This window comes from Lepisosteus oculatus, unplaced genomic scaffold (assembly GCF_040954835.1).
Source record: "Lepisosteus oculatus isolate fLepOcu1 unplaced genomic scaffold, fLepOcu1.hap2 HAP2_SCAFFOLD_837, whole genome shotgun sequence".
NCBI classification, from domain to species: Eukaryota; Metazoa; Chordata; class Actinopteri; order Semionotiformes; family Lepisosteidae; genus Lepisosteus; species Lepisosteus oculatus.
The window spans coordinates 20,001-30,008 of NW_027168401.1; the positions used below are offsets into that span (position 1 = coordinate 20,001).

The 10,008-nt window shown below is 63.2% G+C and overlaps 9 non-coding genes across 9 annotated transcripts; all 9 read left to right on the forward strand.

The window, feature by feature from the left end:
• Nucleotides 1-782: 782 nt before the first annotated feature.
• LOC138235993 (U2 spliceosomal RNA) lies at nucleotides 783-973 on the forward strand. Its single transcript, XR_011188401.1, has one exon. It is a non-coding gene; the product is annotated as a U2 spliceosomal RNA (small nuclear RNA).
• Nucleotides 974-1,821: 848 nt separating this feature from the next.
• Nucleotides 1,822-2,012, forward strand: LOC138235994 (U2 spliceosomal RNA). Its single transcript, XR_011188402.1, has one exon. It is a non-coding gene; the product is annotated as a U2 spliceosomal RNA (small nuclear RNA).
• Nucleotides 2,013-2,860: 848 nt separating this feature from the next.
• Nucleotides 2,861-3,051, forward strand: LOC138235996 (U2 spliceosomal RNA). The gene has a single exon (XR_011188404.1). It is a non-coding gene; the product is annotated as a U2 spliceosomal RNA (small nuclear RNA).
• An 847-nt stretch (nucleotides 3,052-3,898) lies between these two features.
• On the forward strand, nucleotides 3,899-4,089 carry LOC138235997 (U2 spliceosomal RNA). Its single transcript, XR_011188405.1, has one exon. It is a non-coding gene; the product is annotated as a U2 spliceosomal RNA (small nuclear RNA).
• An 848-nt stretch (nucleotides 4,090-4,937) lies between these two features.
• Nucleotides 4,938-5,128, forward strand: LOC138235998 (U2 spliceosomal RNA). The gene has a single exon (XR_011188406.1). It is a non-coding gene; the product is annotated as a U2 spliceosomal RNA (small nuclear RNA).
• Nucleotides 5,129-5,976: 848 nt separating this feature from the next.
• Nucleotides 5,977-6,167, forward strand: LOC138235999 (U2 spliceosomal RNA). Its single transcript, XR_011188407.1, has one exon. It is a non-coding gene; the product is annotated as a U2 spliceosomal RNA (small nuclear RNA).
• An 848-nt stretch (nucleotides 6,168-7,015) lies between these two features.
• LOC138236000 (U2 spliceosomal RNA) lies at nucleotides 7,016-7,206 on the forward strand. Its single transcript, XR_011188408.1, has one exon. It is a non-coding gene; the product is annotated as a U2 spliceosomal RNA (small nuclear RNA).
• Nucleotides 7,207-8,054: 848 nt separating this feature from the next.
• On the forward strand, nucleotides 8,055-8,245 carry LOC138236001 (U2 spliceosomal RNA). The gene has a single exon (XR_011188409.1). It is a non-coding gene; the product is annotated as a U2 spliceosomal RNA (small nuclear RNA).
• An 848-nt stretch (nucleotides 8,246-9,093) lies between these two features.
• LOC138236002 (U2 spliceosomal RNA) lies at nucleotides 9,094-9,284 on the forward strand. Its single transcript, XR_011188410.1, has one exon. It is a non-coding gene; the product is annotated as a U2 spliceosomal RNA (small nuclear RNA).
• The last annotated feature ends 724 nt before the right edge of the window (nucleotides 9,285-10,008 follow it).

Sequence of the window (10,008 nt, forward strand, 5' to 3'; positions counted from 1 at the left end):
GTCCCTCGTCCCTCGTCCATCTGTGTGTCTCTGTGTCCGTCTCTCTCTCGCCCTCTCCGTTCCCGTGCTCCCTCTGTGCGCTCTCCCGCGTCTCGACTCTCTGGGCAAGCAGGCCGGCCCCCTTTTCGGCTCCCGTGCGTTTTCCCTCCAAAAAACTTAGGTTTTTCAGCCTTTTCCCAGGGAGGCAGGCGTGGCTTGCTTGCTGGCTTGCTGGCTTGCTGGCTTGCTGGCTTGCTGGCTTGCTGGCTTGCTTGCTTGCTTGCTTGCTTGCTTGCGTGTGTCCGTCCCCGTCCCTGCAGGCGGGCCCCTTTCGACAGCTGGGCGTTTTCCCTCCCAAAAACTTAGTATATCCACCTTTTCTTTCTTTTTTTTTCGGCAGGCAGGCGTGTGTGTGTGCGTGCGCGCGTCCCCGTCCCTCCCTCCGGAGAGAGAGCTGCCCCTTGCCTCTGCCCGCAGGTGCTGGCGCTCGGCTTTCGCTCGCAGCCGGTTGGGCACAGCTGCTGCCGGTGGGAGGGGCCTAAGCTAAGGAGGCCGGGCGGCTGGCGCCCCCTGCGGCTGCGGTCGTTGTCGGGCCGTTGACAGAAGATCAAAGAGCAGGGCCCCCGCCCGGGACTGGCAGGAAGGCAGCCAGGCAGGCAAGAGAGAGGGGGAGCAGCGTCCCGCTTCGAGGCCTCTGGCTGCAGGGAGGCCGGCAGCCGCGCGGGTCCCGGGCTCCAGAGGAGTCGGCCTGCGCCACTGTGCGCCAGCGGAACGCCCGCGCGTCGCTCCGCGCCTTTGTGGGCATCGCTTCTCGGCCTTTTGGCTAAGATCAAGTGTAGTATCTGTTCTTATCAGTTTAATATCTGATACGTCCCCCATCGGGGGACCACATATTAAACGGATTTTTGGAACAGGGAGCTGGATCAGGAGCTTGCTCCGTCCTCTCCACGCATCGGCCCGGTATTGCAGCGCCTCCGGGAGCGGTGCACCACCTTCTCTCAGCGGTGAAAAGACAGACGTAGCGAGCGAAGCGGACTGGAGCTCCTTCTTCTCGGGTCTCGTCCCTCGTCCCTCGTCCATCTGTGTGTCTCTGTGTCCGTCTCTCTCTCGCCCTCTCCGTTCCCGTGCTCCCTCTGTGCGCTCTCCCGCGTCTCGACTCTCTGGGCAAGCAGGCCGGCCCCCTTTTCGGCTCCCGTGCGTTTTCCCTCCAAAAAACTTAGGTTTTTCAGCCTTTTCCCAGGGAGGCAGGCGTGGCTTGCTTGCTGGCTTGCTGGCTTGCTGGCTTGCTGGCTTGCTGGCTTGCTGGCTTGCTTGCTTGCTTGCTTGCTTGCTTGCGTGTGTCCGTCCCCGTCCCTGCAGGCGGGCCCCTTTCGACAGCTGGGCGTTTTCCCTCCCAAAAACTTAGTATATCCACCTTTTCTTTCTTTTTTTTTCGGCAGGCAGGCGTGTGTGTGTGCGTGCGCGCGTCCCCGTCCCTCCCTCCGGAGAGAGAGCTGCCCCTTGCCTCTGCCCGCAGGTGCTGGCGCTCGGCTTTCGCTCGCAGCCGGTTGGGCACAGCTGCTGCCGGTGGGAGGGGCCTAAGCTAAGGAGGCCGGGCGGCTGGCGCCCCCTGCGGCTGCGGTCGTTGTCGGGCCGTTGACAGAAGATCAAAGAGCAGGGCCCCCGCCCGGGACTGGCAGGAAGGCAGCCAGGCAGGCAAGAGAGAGGGGGAGCAGCGTCCCGCTTCGAGGCCTCTGGCTGCAGGGAGGCCGGCAGCCGCGCGGGTCCCGGGCTCCAGAGGAGTCGGCCTGCGCCACTGTGCGCCAGCGGAACGCCCGCGCGTCGCTCCGCGCCTTTGTGGGCATCGCTTCTCGGCCTTTTGGCTAAGATCAAGTGTAGTATCTGTTCTTATCAGTTTAATATCTGATACGTCCCCCATCGGGGGACCACATATTAAACGGATTTTTGGAACAGGGAGCTGGATCAGGAGCTTGCTCCGTCCTCTCCACGCATCGGCCCGGTATTGCAGCGCCTCCGGGAGCGGTGCACCACCTTCTCTCAGCGGTGAAAAGACAGACGTAGCGAGCGAAGCGGACTGGAGCTCCTTCTTCTCGGGTCTCGTCCCTCGTCCCTCGTCCATCTGTGTGTCTCTGTGTCCGTCTCTCTCTCGCCCTCTCCGTTCCCGTGCTCCCTCTGTGCGCTCTCCCGCGTCTCGACTCTCTGGGCAAGCAGGCCGGCCCCCTTTTCGGCTCCCGTGCGTTTTCCCTCCAAAAAACTTAGGTTTTTCAGCCTTTTCCCAGGGAGGCAGGCGTGGCTTGCTTGCTGGCTTGCTGGCTTGCTGGCTTGCTGGCTTGCTGGCTTGCTGGCTTGCTTGCTTGCTTGCTTGCTTGCTTGCGTGTGTCCGTCCCCGTCCCTGCAGGCGGGCCCCTTTCGACAGCTGGGCGTTTTCCCTCCCAAAAACTTAGTATATCCACCTTTTCTTTCTTTTTTTTTCGGCAGGCAGGCGTGTGTGTGTGCGTGCGCGCGTCCCCGTCCCTCCCTCCGGAGAGAGAGCTGCCCCTTGCCTCTGCCCGCAGGTGCTGGCGCTCGGCTTTCGCTCGCAGCCGGTTGGGCACAGCTGCTGCCGGTGGGAGGGGCCTAAGCTAAGGAGGCCGGGCGGCTGGCGCCCCCTGCGGCTGCGGTCGTTGTCGGGCCGTTGACAGAAGATCAAAGAGCAGGGCCCCCGCCCGGGACTGGCAGGAAGGCAGCCAGGCAGGCAAGAGAGAGGGGGAGCAGCGTCCCGCTTCGAGGCCTCTGGCTGCAGGGAGGCCGGCAGCCGCGCGGGTCCCGGGCTCCAGAGGAGTCGGCCTGCGCCACTGTGCGCCAGCGGAACGCCCGCGCGTCGCTCCGCGCCTTTGTGGGCATCGCTTCTCGGCCTTTTGGCTAAGATCAAGTGTAGTATCTGTTCTTATCAGTTTAATATCTGATACGTCCCCCATCGGGGGACCACATATTAAACGGATTTTTGGAACAGGGAGCTGGATCAGGAGCTTGCTCCGTCCTCTCCACGCATCGGCCCGGTATTGCAGCGCCTCCGGGAGCGGTGCACCACCTTCTCTCAGCGGTGAAAAGACAGACGTAGCGAGCGAAGCGGCTGGAGCTCCTTCTTCTCGGGTCTCGTCCCTCGTCCCTCGTCCATCTGTGTGTCTCTGTGTCCGTCTCTCTCTCGCCCTCTCCGTTCCCGTGCTCCCTCTGTGCGCTCTCCCGCGTCTCGACTCTCTGGGCAAGCAGGCCGGCCCCCTTTTCGGCTCCCGTGCGTTTTCCCTCCAAAAAACTTAGGTTTTTCAGCCTTTTCCCAGGGAGGCAGGCGTGGCTTGCTTGCTGGCTTGCTGGCTTGCTGGCTTGCTGGCTTGCTGGCTTGCTGGCTTGCTTGCTTGCTTGCTTGCTTGCTTGCGTGTGTCCGTCCCCGTCCCTGCAGGCGGGCCCCTTTCGACAGCTGGGCGTTTTCCCTCCCAAAAACTTAGTATATCCACCTTTTCTTTCTTTTTTTTTCGGCAGGCAGGCGTGTGTGTGTGCGTGCGCGCGTCCCCGTCCCTCCCTCCGGAGAGAGAGCTGCCCCTTGCCTCTGCCCGCAGGTGCTGGCGCTCGGCTTTCGCTCGCAGCCGGTTGGGCACAGCTGCTGCCGGTGGGAGGGGCCTAAGCTAAGGAGGCCGGGCGGCTGGCGCCCCCTGCGGCTGCGGTCGTTGTCGGGCCGTTGACAGAAGATCAAAGAGCAGGGCCCCCGCCCGGGACTGGCAGGAAGGCAGCCAGGCAGGCAAGAGAGAGGGGGAGCAGCGTCCCGCTTCGAGGCCTCTGGCTGCAGGGAGGCCGGCAGCCGCGCGGGTCCCGGGCTCCAGAGGAGTCGGCCTGCGCCACTGTGCGCCAGCGGAACGCCCGCGCGTCGCTCCGCGCCTTTGTGGGCATCGCTTCTCGGCCTTTTGGCTAAGATCAAGTGTAGTATCTGTTCTTATCAGTTTAATATCTGATACGTCCCCCATCGGGGGACCACATATTAAACGGATTTTTGGAACAGGGAGCTGGATCAGGAGCTTGCTCCGTCCTCTCCACGCATCGGCCCGGTATTGCAGCGCCTCCGGGAGCGGTGCACCACCTTCTCTCAGCGGTGAAAAGACAGACGTAGCGAGCGAAGCGGACTGGAGCTCCTTCTTCTCGGGTCTCGTCCCTCGTCCCTCGTCCATCTGTGTGTCTCTGTGTCCGTCTCTCTCTCGCCCTCTCCGTTCCCGTGCTCCCTCTGTGCGCTCTCCCGCGTCTCGACTCTCTGGGCAAGCAGGCCGGCCCCCTTTTCGGCTCCCGTGCGTTTTCCCTCCAAAAAACTTAGGTTTTTCAGCCTTTTCCCAGGGAGGCAGGCGTGGCTTGCTTGCTGGCTTGCTGGCTTGCTGGCTTGCTGGCTTGCTGGCTTGCTGGCTTGCTTGCTTGCTTGCTTGCTTGCTTGCGTGTGTCCGTCCCCGTCCCTGCAGGCGGGCCCCTTTCGACAGCTGGGCGTTTTCCCTCCCAAAAACTTAGTATATCCACCTTTTCTTTCTTTTTTTTTCGGCAGGCAGGCGTGTGTGTGTGCGTGCGCGCGTCCCCGTCCCTCCCTCCGGAGAGAGAGCTGCCCCTTGCCTCTGCCCGCAGGTGCTGGCGCTCGGCTTTCGCTCGCAGCCGGTTGGGCACAGCTGCTGCCGGTGGGAGGGGCCTAAGCTAAGGAGGCCGGGCGGCTGGCGCCCCCTGCGGCTGCGGTCGTTGTCGGGCCGTTGACAGAAGATCAAAGAGCAGGGCCCCCGCCCGGGACTGGCAGGAAGGCAGCCAGGCAGGCAAGAGAGAGGGGGAGCAGCGTCCCGCTTCGAGGCCTCTGGCTGCAGGGAGGCCGGCAGCCGCGCGGGTCCCGGGCTCCAGAGGAGTCGGCCTGCGCCACTGTGCGCCAGCGGAACGCCCGCGCGTCGCTCCGCGCCTTTGTGGGCATCGCTTCTCGGCCTTTTGGCTAAGATCAAGTGTAGTATCTGTTCTTATCAGTTTAATATCTGATACGTCCCCCATCGGGGGACCACATATTAAACGGATTTTTGGAACAGGGAGCTGGATCAGGAGCTTGCTCCGTCCTCTCCACGCATCGGCCCGGTATTGCAGCGCCTCCGGGAGCGGTGCACCACCTTCTCTCAGCGGTGAAAAGACAGACGTAGCGAGCGAAGCGGACTGGAGCTCCTTCTTCTCGGGTCTCGTCCCTCGTCCCTCGTCCATCTGTGTGTCTCTGTGTCCGTCTCTCTCTCGCCCTCTCCGTTCCCGTGCTCCCTCTGTGCGCTCTCCCGCGTCTCGACTCTCTGGGCAAGCAGGCCGGCCCCCTTTTCGGCTCCCGTGCGTTTTCCCTCCAAAAAACTTAGGTTTTTCAGCCTTTTCCCAGGGAGGCAGGCGTGGCTTGCTTGCTGGCTTGCTGGCTTGCTGGCTTGCTGGCTTGCTGGCTTGCTGGCTTGCTTGCTTGCTTGCTTGCTTGCTTGCGTGTGTCCGTCCCCGTCCCTGCAGGCGGGCCCCTTTCGACAGCTGGGCGTTTTCCCTCCCAAAAACTTAGTATATCCACCTTTTCTTTCTTTTTTTTTCGGCAGGCAGGCGTGTGTGTGTGCGTGCGCGCGTCCCCGTCCCTCCCTCCGGAGAGAGAGCTGCCCCTTGCCTCTGCCCGCAGGTGCTGGCGCTCGGCTTTCGCTCGCAGCCGGTTGGGCACAGCTGCTGCCGGTGGGAGGGGCCTAAGCTAAGGAGGCCGGGCGGCTGGCGCCCCCTGCGGCTGCGGTCGTTGTCGGGCCGTTGACAGAAGATCAAAGAGCAGGGCCCCCGCCCGGGACTGGCAGGAAGGCAGCCAGGCAGGCAAGAGAGAGGGGGAGCAGCGTCCCGCTTCGAGGCCTCTGGCTGCAGGGAGGCCGGCAGCCGCGCGGGTCCCGGGCTCCAGAGGAGTCGGCCTGCGCCACTGTGCGCCAGCGGAACGCCCGCGCGTCGCTCCGCGCCTTTGTGGGCATCGCTTCTCGGCCTTTTGGCTAAGATCAAGTGTAGTATCTGTTCTTATCAGTTTAATATCTGATACGTCCCCCATCGGGGGACCACATATTAAACGGATTTTTGGAACAGGGAGCTGGATCAGGAGCTTGCTCCGTCCTCTCCACGCATCGGCCCGGTATTGCAGCGCCTCCGGGAGCGGTGCACCACCTTCTCTCAGCGGTGAAAAGACAGACGTAGCGAGCGAAGCGGACTGGAGCTCCTTCTTCTCGGGTCTCGTCCCTCGTCCCTCGTCCATCTGTGTGTCTCTGTGTCCGTCTCTCTCTCGCCCTCTCCGTTCCCGTGCTCCCTCTGTGCGCTCTCCCGCGTCTCGACTCTCTGGGCAAGCAGGCCGGCCCCCTTTTCGGCTCCCGTGCGTTTTCCCTCCAAAAAACTTAGGTTTTTCAGCCTTTTCCCAGGGAGGCAGGCGTGGCTTGCTTGCTGGCTTGCTGGCTTGCTGGCTTGCTGGCTTGCTGGCTTGCTGGCTTGCTTGCTTGCTTGCTTGCTTGCTTGCGTGTGTCCGTCCCCGTCCCTGCAGGCGGGCCCCTTTCGACAGCTGGGCGTTTTCCCTCCCAAAAACTTAGTATATCCACCTTTTCTTTCTTTTTTTTTCGGCAGGCAGGCGTGTGTGTGTGCGTGCGCGCGTCCCCGTCCCTCCCTCCGGAGAGAGAGCTGCCCCTTGCCTCTGCCCGCAGGTGCTGGCGCTCGGCTTTCGCTCGCAGCCGGTTGGGCACAGCTGCTGCCGGTGGGAGGGGCCTAAGCTAAGGAGGCCGGGCGGCTGGCGCCCCCTGCGGCTGCGGTCGTTGTCGGGCCGTTGACAGAAGATCAAAGAGCAGGGCCCCCGCCCGGGACTGGCAGGAAGGCAGCCAGGCAGGCAAGAGAGAGGGGGAGCAGCGTCCCGCTTCGAGGCCTCTGGCTGCAGGGAGGCCGGCAGCCGCGCGGGTCCCGGGCTCCAGAGGAGTCGGCCTGCGCCACTGTGCGCCAGCGGAACGCCCGCGCGTCGCTCCGCGCCTTTGTGGGCATCGCTTCTCGGCCTTTTGGCTAAGATCAAGTGTAGTATCTGTTCTTATCAGTTTAATATCTGATACGTCCCCCATCGGGGGACCACATATTAAACGGATTTTTGGAACAGGGAGCTGGATCAGGAGCTTGCTCCGTCCTCTCCACGCATCGGCCCGGTATTGCAGCGCCTCCGGGAGCGGTGCACCACCTTCTCTCAGCGGTGAAAAGACAGACGTAGCGAGCGAAGCGGACTGGAGCTCCTTCTTCTCGGGTCTCGTCCCTCGTCCCTCGTCCATCTGTGTGTCTCTGTGTCCGTCTCTCTCTCGCCCTCTCCGTTCCCGTGCTCCCTCTGTGCGCTCTCCCGCGTCTCGACTCTCTGGGCAAGCAGGCCGGCCCCCTTTTCGGCTCCCGTGCGTTTTCCCTCCAAAAAACTTAGGTTTTTCAGCCTTTTCCCAGGGAGGCAGGCGTGGCTTGCTTGCTGGCTTGCTGGCTTGCTGGCTTGCTGGCTTGCTGGCTTGCTGGCTTGCTTGCTTGCTTGCTTGCTTGCTTGCGTGTGTCCGTCCCCGTCCCTGCAGGCGGGCCCCTTTCGACAGCTGGGCGTTTTCCCTCCCAAAAACTTAGTATATCCACCTTTTCTTTCTTTTTTTTTCGGCAGGCAGGCGTGTGTGTGTGCGTGCGCGCGTCCCCGTCCCTCCCTCCGGAGAGAGAGCTGCCCCTTGCCTCTGCCCGCAGGTGCTGGCGCTCGGCTTTCGCTCGCAGCCGGTTGGGCACAGCTGCTGCCGGTGGGAGGGGCCTAAGCTAAGGAGGCCGGGCGGCTGGCGCCCCCTGCGGCTGCGGTCGTTGTCGGGCCGTTGACAGAAGATCAAAGAGCAGGGCCCCCGCCCGGGACTGGCAGGAAGGCAGCCAGGCAGGCAAGAGAGAGGGGGAGCAGCGTCCCGCTTCGAGGCCTCTGGCTGCAGGGAGGCCGGCAGCCGCGCGGGTCCCGGGCTCCAGAGGAGTCGGCCTGCGCCACTGTGCGCCAGCGGAACGCCCGCGCGTCGCTCCGCGCCTTTGTGGGCATCGCTTCTCGGCCTTTTGGCTAAGATCAAGTGTAGTATCTGTTCTTATCAGTTTAATATCTGATACGTCCCCCATCGGGGGACCACATATTAAACGGATTTTTGGAACAGGGAGCTGGATCAGGAGCTTGCTCCGTCCTCTCCACGCATCGGCCCGGTATTGCAGCGCCTCCGGGAGCGGTGCACCACCTTCTCTCAGCGGTGAAAAGACAGACGTAGCGAGCGAAGCGGACTGGAGCTCCTTCTTCTCGGGTCTCGTCCCTCGTCCCTCGTCCATCTGTGTGTCTCTGTGTCCGTCTCTCTCTCGCCCTCTCCGTTCCCGTGCTCCCTCTGTGCGCTCTCCCGCGTCTCGACTCTCTGGGCAAGCAGGCCGGCCCCCTTTTCGGCTCCCGTGCGTTTTCCCTCCAAAAAACTTAGGTTTTTCAGCCTTTTCCCAGGGAGGCAGGCGTGGCTTGCTTGCTGGCTTGCTGGCTTGCTGGCTTGCTGGCTTGCTGGCTTGCTGGCTTGCTTGCTTGCTTGCTTGCTTGCTTGCGTGTGTCCGTCCCCGTCCCTGCAGGCGGGCCCCTTTCGACAGCTGGGCGTTTTCCCTCCCAAAAACTTAGTATATCCACCTTTTCTTTCTTTTTTTTTCGGCAGGCAGGCGTGTGTGTGTGCGTGCGCGCGTCCCCGTCCCTCCCTCCGGAGAGAGAGCTGCCCCTTGCCTCTGCCCGCAGGTGCTGGCGCTCGGCTTTCGCTCGCAGCCGGTTGGGCACAGCTGCTGCCGGTGGGAGGGGCCTAAGCTAAGGAGGCCGGGCGGCTGGCGCCCCCTGCGGCTGCGGTCGTTGTCGGGCCGTTGACAGAAGATCAAAGAGCAGGGCCCCCGCCCGGGACTGGCAGGAAGGCAGCCAGGCAGGCAAGAGAGAGGGGGAGCAGCGTCCCGCTTCGAGGCCTCTGGCTGCAGGGAGGCCGGCAGCCGCGCGGGTCCCGGGCTCCAGAGGAGTCGGCCTGCGCCACTGTGCGCCAGCGGAACGCCCGCGCGTCGCTCCGCGCCTTTGTGGGCATCGCTTCTCGGCCTTTTGGCTAAGATCAAGTGTAGTATCTGTTCTTATCAGTTTAATATCTGATACGTCCCCCATCGGGGGACCACATATTAAACGGATTTTTGGAACAGGGAGCTGGATCAGGAGCTTGCTCCGTCCTCTCCACGCATCGGCCCGGTATTGCAGCGCCTCCGGGAGCGGTGCACCACCTTCTCTCAGCGGTGAAAAGACAGACGTAGCGAGCGAAGCGGACTGGAGCTCCTTCTTCTCGGGTCTCGTCCCTCGTCCCTCGTCCATCTGTGTGTCTCTGTGTCCGTCTCTCTCTCGCCCTCTCCGTTCCCGTGCTCCCTCTGTGCGCTCTCCCGCGTCTCGACTCTCTGGGCAAGCAGGCCGGCCCCCTTTTCGGCTCCCGTGCGTTTTCCCTCCAAAAAACTTAGGTTTTTCAGCCTTTTCCCAGGGAGGCAGGCGTGGCTTGCTTGCTGGCTTGCTGGCTTGCTGGCTTGCTGGCTTGCTGGCTTGCTGGCTTGCTTGCTTGCTTGCTTGCTTGCTTGCGTGTGTCCGTCCCCGTCCCTGCAGGCGGGCCCCTTTCGACAGCTGGGCGTTTTCCCTCCCAAAAACTTAGTATATCCACCTTTTCTTTCTTTTTTTTTCGGCAGGCAGGCGTGTGTGTGTGCGTGCGCGCGTCCCCGTCCCTCCCTCCGGAGAGAGAGCTGCCCCTTGCCTCTGCCCGCAGGTGCTGGCGCTCGGCTTTCGCTCGCAGCCGGTTGGGCACAGCTGCTGCCGGTGGGAGGGGCCTAAGCTAAGGAGGCCGGGCGGCTGGCGCCCCCTGCGGCTGCGGTCGTTGTCGGGCCGTTGACAGAAGATCAAAGAGCAGGGCCCCCGCCCGGGACTGGCAGGAAGGCAGCCAGGCAGGCAAGAGAGAGGGGGAGCAGCGT